Genomic DNA, 13,687 nt, shown 5'->3' with positions numbered 1-13,687 from the left:
GCAGGCTGCCAGAAAGTGCAGTCATACATTTTAAAAAGCCATGAGGGACACCTGGGGAGCACTCCCAGCACCAGACCACACCATGCAGCTCACTGTCCCAGTACTGAGGAAAATAAAGCATCATTGCTTCTGACTGTGCAAACCAGTAGGGGTTGGGGTGAAGGAAGAAACAGCTGGTCTCTAAGCAGAGTCCGCTTGTTTAAAGGATCCCCACAGTCCTAGAATGTCCACAGACCCACCCACTCTGGGAACAAAAGCCAAGGTAACAATTAGAGGGTCACCAGTCCCATACAAAGTGGGAGACGTGCCTGGAAAAGGGGAGAGTGCTGAGCAAGCGGTATTGTTCCCTCTAAGACCACTCCCCCACATACAGCACCACAACGTGGTGAAACGGGTCGCCCTGTACTGACGAGAAAACCTGAGGCTCTGCCCCTTACAATGTAACAGGAATGACAGCTCTACTTAAGACGTGGAGGCAAACAAACACAGGAGCCTGTCAAGATGAGGAGACAGAGAAGTATGGCCCAAAAGGGAAAACAGATCAAGGTTCGAGCAGGAGAACTAAGCGAAGAGGAGATAGCCAACCTAACAGAAGAAGAGTTCAAAACACTGGTGATAAAGAGGTTCACAGGTTTGACATATATGCTTAAGTACAGCAAACACATAAGGGAAGAAGCGAAGGCTATGCTAAATGAAACAAAGGAAAATCCACACAAAACCAATGGTGAAGGGAAGAAAACTGGGGTTCAAATCAATGGTTTGGAACATAAGGAGGAAAAAGCAGTCAAGCAGTACAGAATGAGGAAACAGAATTGAAAAAAATAAGGAGAGGCTTAGAAACCTCTGGAACGACTTTAAACATGCCAACATCAGAACCACAAGGGTTCCAGGAGGAGAAGGGGAAGAGCAAGAAAGTGAAAACTTATGTGAGCAAATAAGGAGGAAAACTCCCCATATTTGGCAAAGGAAATAGACATACAAATCCAGGAAATACAGAGAGTCCCAAACAAGCTAGACCCTCTGTATGTCCTTTTTGCAGAAGTGTTTGTTCAGGTCCTTTGGCCATTTTTTAATTGGGTTGTCTGTCTTTTTGGTGTTGAGTCATATAAGTTTTTCATATATTTTGGAGATCAATCCCTTGTCTGAGTTATTATTGGTGACTATGTTTTCACATATGGTTGGTTCCCTTTTCACCTTGCTGATGTTTTCTTTTGCTGTGCAGAGACTCTTTAGTTTGATGTAGTCCCATTTGTTTATTCTTTCCTTTATTCCTCTTGCCTTAGGAGATGTATCAGTGAAAATATTGCTATGTGGGATATCTGAAATTTTCCTGCCAATGTTTTCGTCTAGGACTTTTATGCTGTCACAGCTTACGTTTAGGTCTTTGATTCATCTTGAGTTTATTCTGGTATGTGGCATAAGTTGGTGTTCTAGTTTTATTTTATTTTTTTGCACATCCCTGTCCAGTTCTCCCAGGACTATTTGTGAAAAGGCTCTTTTCACTCATTTATGTTTCTTCCTCCTTTGTCAAATATTAGTTGACCATATAGACCTGGGTTTATTTCTGGGTTCTCTATTCTGTTCTATTAATCTATATGTCTGTTCTCATGCCAGTACCAGCCTGTTTTGATTACCATGGCCTTGTAGTATAGTTTAATATCAGGTATTGTGATTCCTCCTACTGTGTTTTTCTGTCTCAAGATTGCTGTGGCCATTTGGATTTTTTGTTGTTGTTGTTCCATATAAATTTTTGAAATATTTGTTCTAGATCTGTGAAATATCTCATTGGTATTTAATAGGGATTGTGTTGAATCAATAAATTGCTTTGGGCAGTATGGGCATTTTAATGATGTTGAGTCTTCCCATCCATGAACATGGTACATGCTTCCATTTATTTGTATCTTCCTTGATTTCTTTTTTCAGTGTTCTGTAGTTTTCTGAGTACAGGTCTTTTATCTCTTTGGTTAAGTTTATCCCTAGGTACTTTATTTTTCTTGTTGCTATAGTAAATGGGATTTTTTCTTAGGTTCTATCTCTGATATTTCTTTTTTGGTGTACAGAAATACCAATGATTTCTGAATATTGACTTTGTACCATGCTATTTTGCCAAATTCACTTATTATGTCGAGTAGTTTTTTAGTGGAGTCTATAGGGTTTCTATGTGCACTATCGTGTTACCTACAAATAATGACAGTTTTATTTCCTCTTTTCCAATTTGGATACCTTTTCTTTCTTTTGCTTGTCTGATTGTTGCGGCTAGAACTTCCAAGATTATGTTGAATAGGAGCGGAGAGAGTGGACATCCTTTTCTTGTTCCTGATCTCAGGGGGAATGCTTTCAGTTTTTGTCCATTGAGTATGATGTTGGCTACAGGTTTCTCATATATGGCCTTTTTTATGTTGAGATATGCTCCCTCTATTCCCATTTTGCTGAGTGTTTTCTTCATAAATGGGTATTATACTTTACTAAATGCTTTTTCAGCATCTAATGATATGATTATATGATTTTTATCTTTCATTTTGTTTATGTGGTGATTACGTTTATTGATTTGCAAATATCAAACCATCCTTGCATCCCTGAGTTGAATTCCACTTGATCGTGGTGTATGATCTTTAATGTGTTGCTGAATTCTGTTTGCCAATATTTTGTTGAGGATTTTAGCATCTATGTTCGCCAGCGCTATTGGCCTCTGGTTCTCTTTCTCCACTGTGTCTTGACTTGGTTTTGGAATTAGGGTAATACTGGCTCATATAAAGAATTTGGAAGTCTTCCATTTTCTTGGATTTTTTGAAATAGTTTGAGGGGGATAGGAGTTAGTTCTTCCCAAAATATTTTTTTAAATTCACATGTGAAGCCATCTGGTCTAGGGCTTTTATGTGCTGGGATTTTTTTTATTAGTGCTTCAATTTCACTAGTTGTTATCAGTCTCTTCAGGCTTTCTGTTTCTTCTTAATTCAGTTTTGGAAGATTATATGTTTCCAGAAATTTGTCCTTTTTATCTAGGGTGTCAGATTTCTTGTGATACAGTTGTTCATAGTAATTTCTTACAATCCTTTGTATATCTGTGGTATTGGTTGTAATTTCTCTTCTTTTGTTTCTGATTTTGTTTATTTGGGTCCTCTCTCTTTTTTTCTTGATGAGCCTGGTTAAAGGCTTGTCAATTTGGCTTATCTTTTCAAAGAACCAGTTCCTAGTTTTATTGATTTTTTGAATTGTTTATTTAGTCTCTATGTCATTTAATCTGCTCTGATCTTGATGATTTCCTTCCTTATACTTGCTCTGGGCTTTGTTGTTGTTCCTCTAGTTCTTGTAGCTGTAGGGTTAGACTTTTTATTGATATTCTCCTCTCCTTTTTAGATATGCCTGTATTACTATGAACTTTCCTCTCAGGACTTCTTTTGCTGTGTCCTATAGGTTTTGCATTGTTGTGTGTTCATTGTCATTTGTTTCAAGAATTTTTGGATTTCTTCCTTGATGTCATTGTTAACCCATCATTATTCAATAGCATGTTATTCATTCTCCTTGAGTTAGAATATTTTTGAGTTTTTTCCTTGATGTTTATTTCCAGTTTCAAACCATGGTGATATGAAAAGATGCTTGATATAATTCCAATTTTCTTGAATTTGTTGTGGCCTGTTTTGTGTTCTACCAAGTGGTCTATCTTTGAAAGTGTTCCAAGTGCACTTGAAAAGAAAGTACATTTTGCTTCGTTTGGGGTGAAAAGCTCTATATATATCAATTAAGTCCTTTTGATCTAGAGTGTCATTCACTGCTTCAATATCCTTGGTGTTTCTTTGCTTCGAAGATCTGTCCATTATTGACAAGGGGTTGTTAAAGTCACCTACTATGACTCTGTTGCTGTCTATATCTTCTTGAAGTCTTTCAAGATTTTCCTTACATGTCTGGGTGCTCACATGTTGGATGCTTATATGTTTACAAGGGTTATATCATCTTGATGGGTTTTACCCTTAAATATTATGAAATGTCCTTCTCTGTGTCTTTTTATGGCCTTTGCTGTGAAATCTGTTTTGTTTGATATAAGTATCTTGTCCATTTGCTTCAAATATTTTTTTCCATCCCTTCGCTTTCATTCCATGTAGATCTTTTATTATGAGGTGGGTCTCTTGTAGACAGTATATATGTGGGTCATGCTTTCTAATCCATTCTGCTACCCTATATCTTTTGATTGGTGCATGTAACCCATTTACATTTAAGGTTATTATTGATAGGTTCTTATTCATTGTCATTTTCCCCCTTTGTACTTGTGTTCCTCTCTGTCTCTCTCTGTTTCTTCATCTTCTTAAGGCAGACCCTTTAGCATCTCTTGCAATGCTGGTTTGGTGAAGATGTATTCTTTTAGCCTTTCTTTTTTCTGAGTATCTCCTTGTTTCACCTTCCATTTTGATTGAGAGCCTTACTGGGTAGAGTAGTCATGGTTGCAGGCCTTTGTTTTTCATTGCTTGGAATATTTTTTGCCATTCCTTTCTGGCTTGTAGTGTTTCTGTTGAGAAATCTGATGATAGCCTTATCAGAGCTCCCTTTTATGTTATTAGCTCTTTCTCTCTTGCTGCTTTTAGGATTCTCTCTTTGTGTTTCAATGTTGCCATTTTAATTATGATGTGTCTTGGAGTGGGCCTACTGGTTTATCTTCATTGGGATCCTCTGTGCTTCCGGGACTCGCATGACATTTTTTCTCATCTATTCAAGAAGTTTTATGTCATTACTTTTTGAAACAGGTTTTCTATTCCTTGCTCTTCTCCTTCTCCTTCTGGTATTCCTTTGATATGGATATTATTATGTTTCATGTTGCCTTGTAGCTCTCTTAAAACGTCTTTATTCTTTTTTAGTCTTTTTTTATTTTGTTGCACTGTCTGGGATTTTTTCCCTAATTTGTCCTCCAGCTCGCTGATCTGATCTTCTGCTTCCTGTAGCCTGCTTTTGATTCATTCTACTGTGTTCTTCAATTCAGAAATTATATTCTTCCTTTCCTCCTGGCTCTTATTGATAGTTTCTATGTCCTTTTTCATGCTGGTGTAATTCTCAGTAACTTCCTTGTAGTTTCCCTGGAGTTCTTTGTAGTTTTCTTTGAGCTTGCTGAGCTCGTTGAGCTTTGAATTCCATGTCTGATAGTTTGATTACCTTTATTTCATTTAGTACTCTTTCTGATATTCTTCCTTTCCTTTCAGTGGGGGGTTGTTTCTCTTTCTCCCCATTTTTTGTGACTCTTCTCGTTTGTTTCTGCTTCTTAGAATGATCTGCACTTCCTGGATCTGCCCATTGTGGCATCAGATTGTGTCCCAATCTGGGCTTAGGCAGCCTGCTACTGCCTTTTTCTGTCTCCTTCAGTTGTTAATCTATTCAATATGTGATCAGCCATCAGGCTTAAGGACCGAGGGTGGGTCAGATTAATTCCTGTGGGCAGGGCTTTTGCTTCCCCTCAGGCTGATGCCACTTGGAGGGGAATGGACTGCCTGCAGTATGGGGAATGAGTCAGCACTGGGACCCGGTCAGCTCTTCCCTTAGTTCTCTCCACAAAGCCACTACCCCAAACTCTCCTTAAGCATCTCTAGTCCTCTCTGCCCTCTCTCTGCTTGAGCCCAGGGTAAGTGGGTGCCAAAATATTTTTGTATGTGATCTGTTTAAGAGTTCTTTGTCTCCAGCTGTTTCTTTCAGACCAGCAAAATACCCTGTGGCTTTTTGCTTTTCATAGATGGATTCTATTTTACTTTCCACTCTGTTGCTGTAGGCGGGGAAGCCCAGATGGGGGTTTAGACCCTGCCCTTCTCAGAGGGAACCTGTGGCTTCTGAGATGTTTCTCAGTCCTTCAGCTTGCACCTGTGAGAGCCCAGCCAGCCCTGTCACATCTCCGCATTTCTTACCAGTCATGTTGTGATGAAGTGGCCTTTTCTGTCTCTCCGTTTGTTATAAGACTTCTATCCAGCTAGTGTACATTTGGTTATTCCAAATGATTTCTCCACAATTAAGTTGTAATTCCAGATTGTTCCTAAGAGGATGTTAGTGTAGCTTCCACTTACTCTTCTGCCATCTTGGATCTCCAGAAATGATTAATTTTAAGTGATACTATCATAGTTATCATGCTTGTTCACTTGCTGTGTTCAGCTGTGTGGGTGCAGGTATTGTTCACTGAATGGGCAGAAAGTTTATTTTAAGAAAGAAATATAGCACAGTGAGAGAGTGTTAAGGGACTTGATGATAAAAGAAAAAATAATGATAATCATATTTCTAAATGGAATTTAGGCTGAGTAACGAAGGAAAAGAGGACATGAAGGCATTGATCAATAAACAGAGAATTCAGCCCTTTAAGATAAGTTGTACCATATCCTCATGACTAAAATTGTTGTCCTCTAGGTAAATGGGGTGTTTGAGGGTCTTACCTATGTATTTATCTAATTACACTTGTTGAGAATTGTCATGACCTATGTCCAGAGAGAACATTTGATTACTTCCCTAGAAATATTAAAAACATCAGGAACATAAGCTTGACTCAAAGCAGGGGGGGTTTTAGGTGACTGTGGAGGAAAGATTGATTTTATTTTATTGTCAATAAACTTTTCAAGTAGGTCAAAGGATGCAAATCTAGTTGAAAAGTACATATCTCTATCAATCAAAATGGCTTAAGTCCAGAAGCTAATTTTTGATGGATGTAATTGAAAAATCTGCAATGTTTATTGTTTGTCGTGTCTATGTCTATGTTCATGACATTTATTAGCTTGTTTAATCCTAGTGTCAGAGTGAGGATTTGATCCCAGGCTATCTACTTCCAGACACTATACTGCTAACCTCTATGCCTTTAAGTCTCTTGAAGAGATAGCTTTAGGAAAAGCTGAATCCAGAGATTCAAATATTATTCACAGTACTTGATGATTCACTCTCACTCTGCTTACTTCTGTCTTGAACTAATTCCTAATCATGGTAGCCTATGCTTACACGATCCTTGCATCTAACATTTCCAGTAGAAAGTTTTTCTCCCTAGATCTACATCAGTCTGTTTATAATGATATAAAATAGATTCACAACATTGTTAAGTAAAAAAATTACTTTGAAAAACAACAGATATGGACTGACCCATAAACAAAAAAATAAATACATTTCTAATTGGAAGGATATAAATAAACCACTAACAAGTTATTTCTGAGTATTATGACTTGAGGGACTTTTTATTTTTGCTACTCAGTAATTTCATTTAATTTTTACATTAAAAATATATTATCTATATAATAAAATTTTATTTTATTTTTTGGTTTTTCAATTACAGTTGTCCAATTTTCCCCCCATTGCTCCCCCCCACCAAACCCACACCTTCTCCCACAATCATATCCCTCCCCGTTATCCATGTCCATGAGTCATTTATACACGTTCCTTGACTAGACCCTTCCCTTACTTATCCCCTTCTCTCCCTCCTCCTCCCCCCTATTGACTGCTATTCTGCTCCTTGTCCTATTTAGTTCATTTGTTTATGTTGTTCTTTAGTTTCCTGTATTAGGTGATATCATATGGTATTTTTCTGTCTTTGCCTGGCTTATTTGACTAAGCATAATTCTCTCTAGTTCCATCCATGTTGTTGCAAATGGCAGGAGTTCCTTCTTTCTATCTGCTGCATAGTATTCCATTGTGTAAATGTACCACAGTTTTTTGATCCACTCATCTGCAGATGGGCACTTAGGCTGTTTCCAGCACTTAGCTATTGTAAACAGTTCTGGTATGAACATAGAGGTGCATAAGTTCTTTTGAATTAGGGTTTTAGGATTTTTGGGGGTATAATCCTAGCAGTGGAATTGCTGGTTCAAAAGGCAGTTCCATTTTTAGTTTTTTGAGGAAATGCCATACTGTTTTCCATAGTGGCCGCACCAGTCTGCATTCCCACCAACAGTGCAGTAGGGTTCCCGTTTCTCCACATCCTCACCAGCACTTGTTGTTTGTTGATTCGCTGATGATGGCCATTCTGACAGGTGTAAAGTTGTATCTCGTTGTGGTTTTTATTTGCATCTCTCTGAAGGCTAATGATGTTGAACATTTTTTCATGTGTCTATGGACCTTCTGAATGTCCTCTTCAGAGAAGTGTTTGTTCAGGTCCTTTGCCCATTTTTTAATTGGGTTGTTTGTTTTCTTGATGTTGAGTCCTATAAGCTTTTTATATATTTTGGAGATCAGTCCCTTGTCTGAGATATCATTGGCAAATATGTTTTCCCATATGGTTGATTTCCTTTTCATCTTGCTGATGTTTTCTTTTGCTGAGCAGAAACTCTTTAGTTTGGTGTGGTCCCATTTGTTTATTCTTTCCTTTATTTCTCTTCCCTTAGGAGTAGTATCCGTGAAAATATTGTTATGTGGGATACCTGAAATTTTCCAGCCTATGTTTTCCTCTAGCACTTTTATGGTGTCACGGCTTACATTTAAGTATTTGCTCCATCTTGAGTTTATTCTCGTGTATGGTTTAAGTTGGTGGTCTAGTTTCATTTTTTTGCACGTCCCTGTCCAGTTCTACCAGCACCATTTGTTAAAGAGGCTCTTCTCATTCCATTTTATTTTCCATCCTCCTTTATCAAATATTAATTGACCATAGAGACCTGGATTTATTTCTGGGCTCTCTATTCTGTTCCACTGATCTATATGTCTGTTCTTGTGCGAGTACCAGACTGTTTTGATCACAGTGGCTTTGTAGTAGTTTCATATCTGGTATTGTGATTCCTCCTGCTGTGTTCTTCTGTCTCAAGATTGCTTTGCTATTCGGGGTCTTTTTTGTTCCAAATGAATTTTTGGAGTATTTGTTCTAGGTCTGTGAAATATGTCATTGGTATTTTAATAGGGATTGCATTGAATCTGTAAATTGCTTTGGGTAGTATGGCCATTTTGATGATCTTGATTCTTCCCATCCAAGAACATGGTATTTGCTTCCGTTTATTTGTATCTTCCTTAATTTCTCTCTTCAATGTTACATAATTTTCAGAGTACAGGTCTTTTACCTCTTTGGTTAAGTTTATACCTAGGTACTTTATTTTTCTTGTTGCTATAGTCAATAGTAGTTTTTTTGTCTCTGTCTCTGACATTTTATTGTTGATGTACAGAAGTGCTTTAGATTTCTGTATATTTATTTTGTACCCTACTATTTTGCCAAATTCACTTATTACATCAAGTAGTCTTTTAGTGGAGATTATAGAGTTTTTTAGGTATACTTTCATGTCATCTGCATATAATGATAGTTTTACTTCTTCTTTCCCTATTTGGATGCCTTTTATTTCTTTTTCTTGTCTGATTGCTATGGCTAGGACTTCCAACTCTATGTTGAATAGGAATGGAGAGGGTGGGCAGCCTTGTCTAGTTCCTGATTTCAGGGGGAATGTTTTCAGTTTTTGTCCATTGAGTATGATGTTGGCTTCAGGCTTCTCATATATAGCCTTAATTATGTTAAGGTATGCTCCCTCTATTGCCATTAAGCTGACTGTCTTCATTATAAATGGGTGACGTACTTTATTGAATGTTTTTTTCTGCATCTATTGATATGATCATGTGATTTTTTCTTTTATTTTGTTTAGGTGATGTATTATATTTATTGATTTGCGAATATTAAGCCATCCTTGCATCCCTGGGATGAATTTCACTTGATTGTGGTGTATGATCTTTTTGATGTATTGCTGGATCCTGTTTGCCAAAATTTTATTGAGGATTTTAGCATCTATGTTCATCAGTGATATTGACCTGTAGTTTTCTTTCTTTGTTGTGTCTTGACCTGGTTTTGGGATTAGGGTAATACTGGCTTCATAGAAAGAATTTGGGATATTTCCCTCTTCTTGGATTTTTTGGAATAGTTTGAGGAGGGTAGGAGTTAGTTCTTCCCTAAATGTTTTGTAGAATTCACCTGTGAAGCCATCCGGTCCAGGGCTTTTGTGTGCAGGGAGATTTTCGATTACTATTTCAATTTCCTTCTTTGTTATTGCTCTGTTGAGACTTTCCACTTCTTCTTGATTCAGTTTTGGAAGGTTGTATGATTCTAGAAATTTGTTCATTTCTTCTAGGTTGTCAAATTTCTTGCCATACAGTTGTTTGTAGTAATTTCTTACTATTGTTTGTATTTCTGAGGTATCAGTCATGATTTCTCCTCTTTCATTTCTGATTTTGTTTTTTGGGGTCTTCTCTCTTTTTTTCTTGATGAGCCTGGCTAAAGGTTTGTCGATTTTGTTTATTTTTTCAAAGAACCAGCTCCTAGTTTTGTTGATCTTTTGGATTGTTTGTTTAGACTCTATGTCGTTTAATTCTTCTTTGATCTTGATGATTTCCTTTCTTCTACTTGACCTAGGCTTTGTTTGTTGTTGTTTTTCTAGTTCTTGTAGCTTTAAGATTAGATTTTTTATTTGAGTTTCTTCTGTCCTTTTCAGATATGCCTGTATTGCTATAAACTTCCTTCTTAGGACTTCTTTTGCTATGTCCCATAGGTTTTGGGCTGTTTCGTGTCCATTATCATTAGTTTCCAGAAATTTCTTGATATCTTCTTTGATGTCATTCTTAACCCATTCATTATTTAATAGCATGTTATTCATTCTCCATGAGTTTGGATGTATTTAATTTTTTTCTCTGAGGTTGATTTTTAGTTTCAAAGCATTGTGGTCTGAAAAGATGCTTGATATGATTTCAATTTTTTTGAATTTGTTGAGGCTTGTTTTGTGTTCTATCATGTGGTCTATCTTTGAAAATGTCCCATGTGCAGTTGAAAAGAATGTATATTTTGCTTCTTTGGGGTGAAAAGTTTTATATATATCAGTTAAGTCCTTGTGGTTTAGTGTATTGTTCAATGCCTGTATATCCTTGGTGTTTCTTTGCTTTGATAATCTGTCTATTGTTGATAATGGAGTGTTAAAGTCCCCTGCTATGAGTGTGTTGCTATTAATATCCTTCTTGTGATCTTCTATTATTTGCTTTATATATTTGGGTGCTCCTATGTTGGGTGCATATATGTTTATTAGTGTTATATCTTCTTGCTGGATTGTTCCCTTAAGTATTATGAAATGTCCTTCTTTGTCTCTTTTTATTGCCCTTGCTTTGAAATCCATTTTTTCTGATATGAGGACTGCTACCCCAGTTTTTTTCTCATGCCCATTTGCTTGGAGTACTTTTTTATATCGCTTTACTTTCACTCTGTGTAAATCTTTTGTTTTGAGGTGTGTTTCTTGTAGACAGCAAATATGTGGGTCCTGTTTTCTTATCCATTCTGTTACCCTATGTCTTTTAATTGGATCATTTAAGCCATTTACATCTAAGGTTAATATTACATATATTTATTCATTTCCCTTTGTACCTGTGTTCCTCTCCTCTTTTTTTCTTCTTTTTCTTAAAACATTCCCTTCAGCATCTCTTGCAATGCTGGTTTGATGGAGATGTATTCTTTTAGTCTTCCTTTGTCTGGGAAACTCCTTATTTCACCTTCCATTTTGAATGAGAGTGTTGCTGGGTAGAGTGTTCTTGGTTGCAGGTCTTTGTTTTTCATTGCTTGAAATATTTTTGACCATTTCCTTCTGGCTTGTAGTATTTCTGTTCATATATCGGTCGATCACCTTATCGGAGCTCCCTTGTATATTATTTGCTGTTTTTCTCTTGCTGCTTTTTAGGATTCTCTCTTTGTCTTGGAATGTTGCCATTTTAATTATGATGTGCTTTGGAGTGGGGTTTTTTTGTTTCCTCTTCATTGGAACTCTCTGTGCTTCTTGGACTTGCATGACTTTTTCATTCATCAGGTTAGGAAAATTTTCTGTTATTACTTCTCCTATCAGCTTCTGTATCCCTCGTTCTTCTTCTTCTTCCTCTTTTATTCCAATGATCTGGATATTATTTTGTCTCATGTTATCCTGCAATTCCCTTAGATCTTCTTCATACTTTTTCAATCTTTTTTCATTTTGTTGTATTGTCTGGGAATTTTTTTCTGCATTGTCCTCTAACTCACTGATCCGATCCTCTGCTTCATTTAGCCTGCTTTTGATTGATTCTACTGTGTTTTTCAGTTCAGAGATTGTATTCTTCATTTCTTCCTGGTTCTTATTAATAGTTTATATGTCCCTTTTAATGCTGGTGTAGTTCTCCATAAGTTCTCTGTAATTTTCTTGGAGCTGTTGGTAACTTCCTCGGAGGTTGTTGTAGTAGTTTTTGAGGTTGTCGAGTATATTGAGCTTCTTCACCACCATTGTTTTGAATTCTATGTCTGACATTTGGGTTATGTCTATTCCATCTACCTCTCTTTCTGGGGATTCCTCTCTTCTTTTCATTGGTAGGTTGTTTCTGTGTCTTACCATGTTGGATTCTTCTTGATTTTTTTTTTTTTTTTTTTGGATTTGTCTGCTTTGACTTCTCGCCTTTGTGGTATGAGATTCTTTATAGAAGATCTGGGGGTTTCAGTGGTGCAATCTCTTTGATCCCCTGAGCCTGATGTTCTTGGGATACTTCTTATGTCATTTGTTTATGCTTTCAGATGCTCTTTGGTGGGACCTTCCCTCTAGCTAGTTGATTGAGTGTTACTCTGTCCACTTTGTCTTGAGTTCTTTTGTGGAGATGTCAGTTCAGCCTTTGTGTGCCATCTTCTTTTTCTGGATCCACAGCTGGTCTACTGAGGCTGGCCAGAAGTTCCTGATCCTGGTGGCAGTGGTGTGTGCCTACATGTGGTGTTCGTCGCGCTAGCCTCACGCTCACTGGGTTATGCACCCGGTTAACACCCGTGTGCCCACAGTGGCTGGCGCGTTCATTTGGTGCATGTTGGAGCTGGCCAGGGTGCTTGTGGGCATGTGCCTGTGTGCACGCTCAGTGGCCTGCGCCCTAGCCTCAGGCTTGCCGAGCCACACCCTGGGAGTTGGTCTCTTGCCCCTTGGGGCATGGCCCCCGAACACTTGTGCATGGTGGAAGTGAGCATCTGTGAGTCGCTGCTGCCCGCTGCTCCCACACCCACTTGGGTGGGCTTGAGTAGAGCTTAAGCAGTGGGCCGTGCACCAGCCTGGAGCCTATTGGGGCTGGCCAGAGGTGTCTGTGCATGGTCTCCTATGTGCCCAGAGGGCCGATCCTGCGCCTGTTGGTGCGCTGATTTTATGCCTGTTAGGGTGGATCCAAGGGGCACTGAAATGCTTGCCCAGCGACCTGGCTGCGTGCCTGGGCCAGTGGACAAGGACCCCTCCCTGTGTGTGCCCGCGTGACCCAAGGGGAAGGTTGGGGAGTTGTCAAGCACACTTCTGCGCCTGCGCTCCTCAAGAATGTCCTATCACCCCCAACCTCTCCTCCCCTCTCCGCAGCACACAAGTGAAAAGTATAAAGGAAAAACACATTCTTACATACACAGCAGTATGCAGTTTCTTGTCTCTCAGCGCCAGATGCCACCTGGCCCACTCCTGGCTCTGCCAGTGGGCAGAGACCTGCTCTCCTCCTAATTCCTCTCTGGGGAAGCCTGTGGTCACTAAAAAGTCTTTGTATATTTCCAGCTGCAGCTCAGGAAGCCAACCCAGTCAGAAATCCCATCTCGTTCCATTTTCCTTCGCTATCCTCACCAAACAGGTCATTTCCAGATGGTCTTCTCTGATGCAGCAGTGGTAAGGCTCAACTCCTGCCAGTGTCCAGATGCTCACTGAGATGTTCTATCTGCAATCATTCCACACTACAGATGGGTCTCAGGAGCCAGAAAGCACAGCCTCCCCTCACT

The sequence above is a fragment of the Furipterus horrens genome, unplaced genomic scaffold (genome assembly GCF_987537825.1).
Source record: "Furipterus horrens unplaced genomic scaffold, mFurHor1.1.pri manual_scaffold_5, whole genome shotgun sequence".
Taxonomy (NCBI): domain Eukaryota; kingdom Metazoa; phylum Chordata; class Mammalia; order Chiroptera; family Furipteridae; genus Furipterus; species Furipterus horrens.
Note: the sequence above shows the minus strand (reverse complement) of the source record.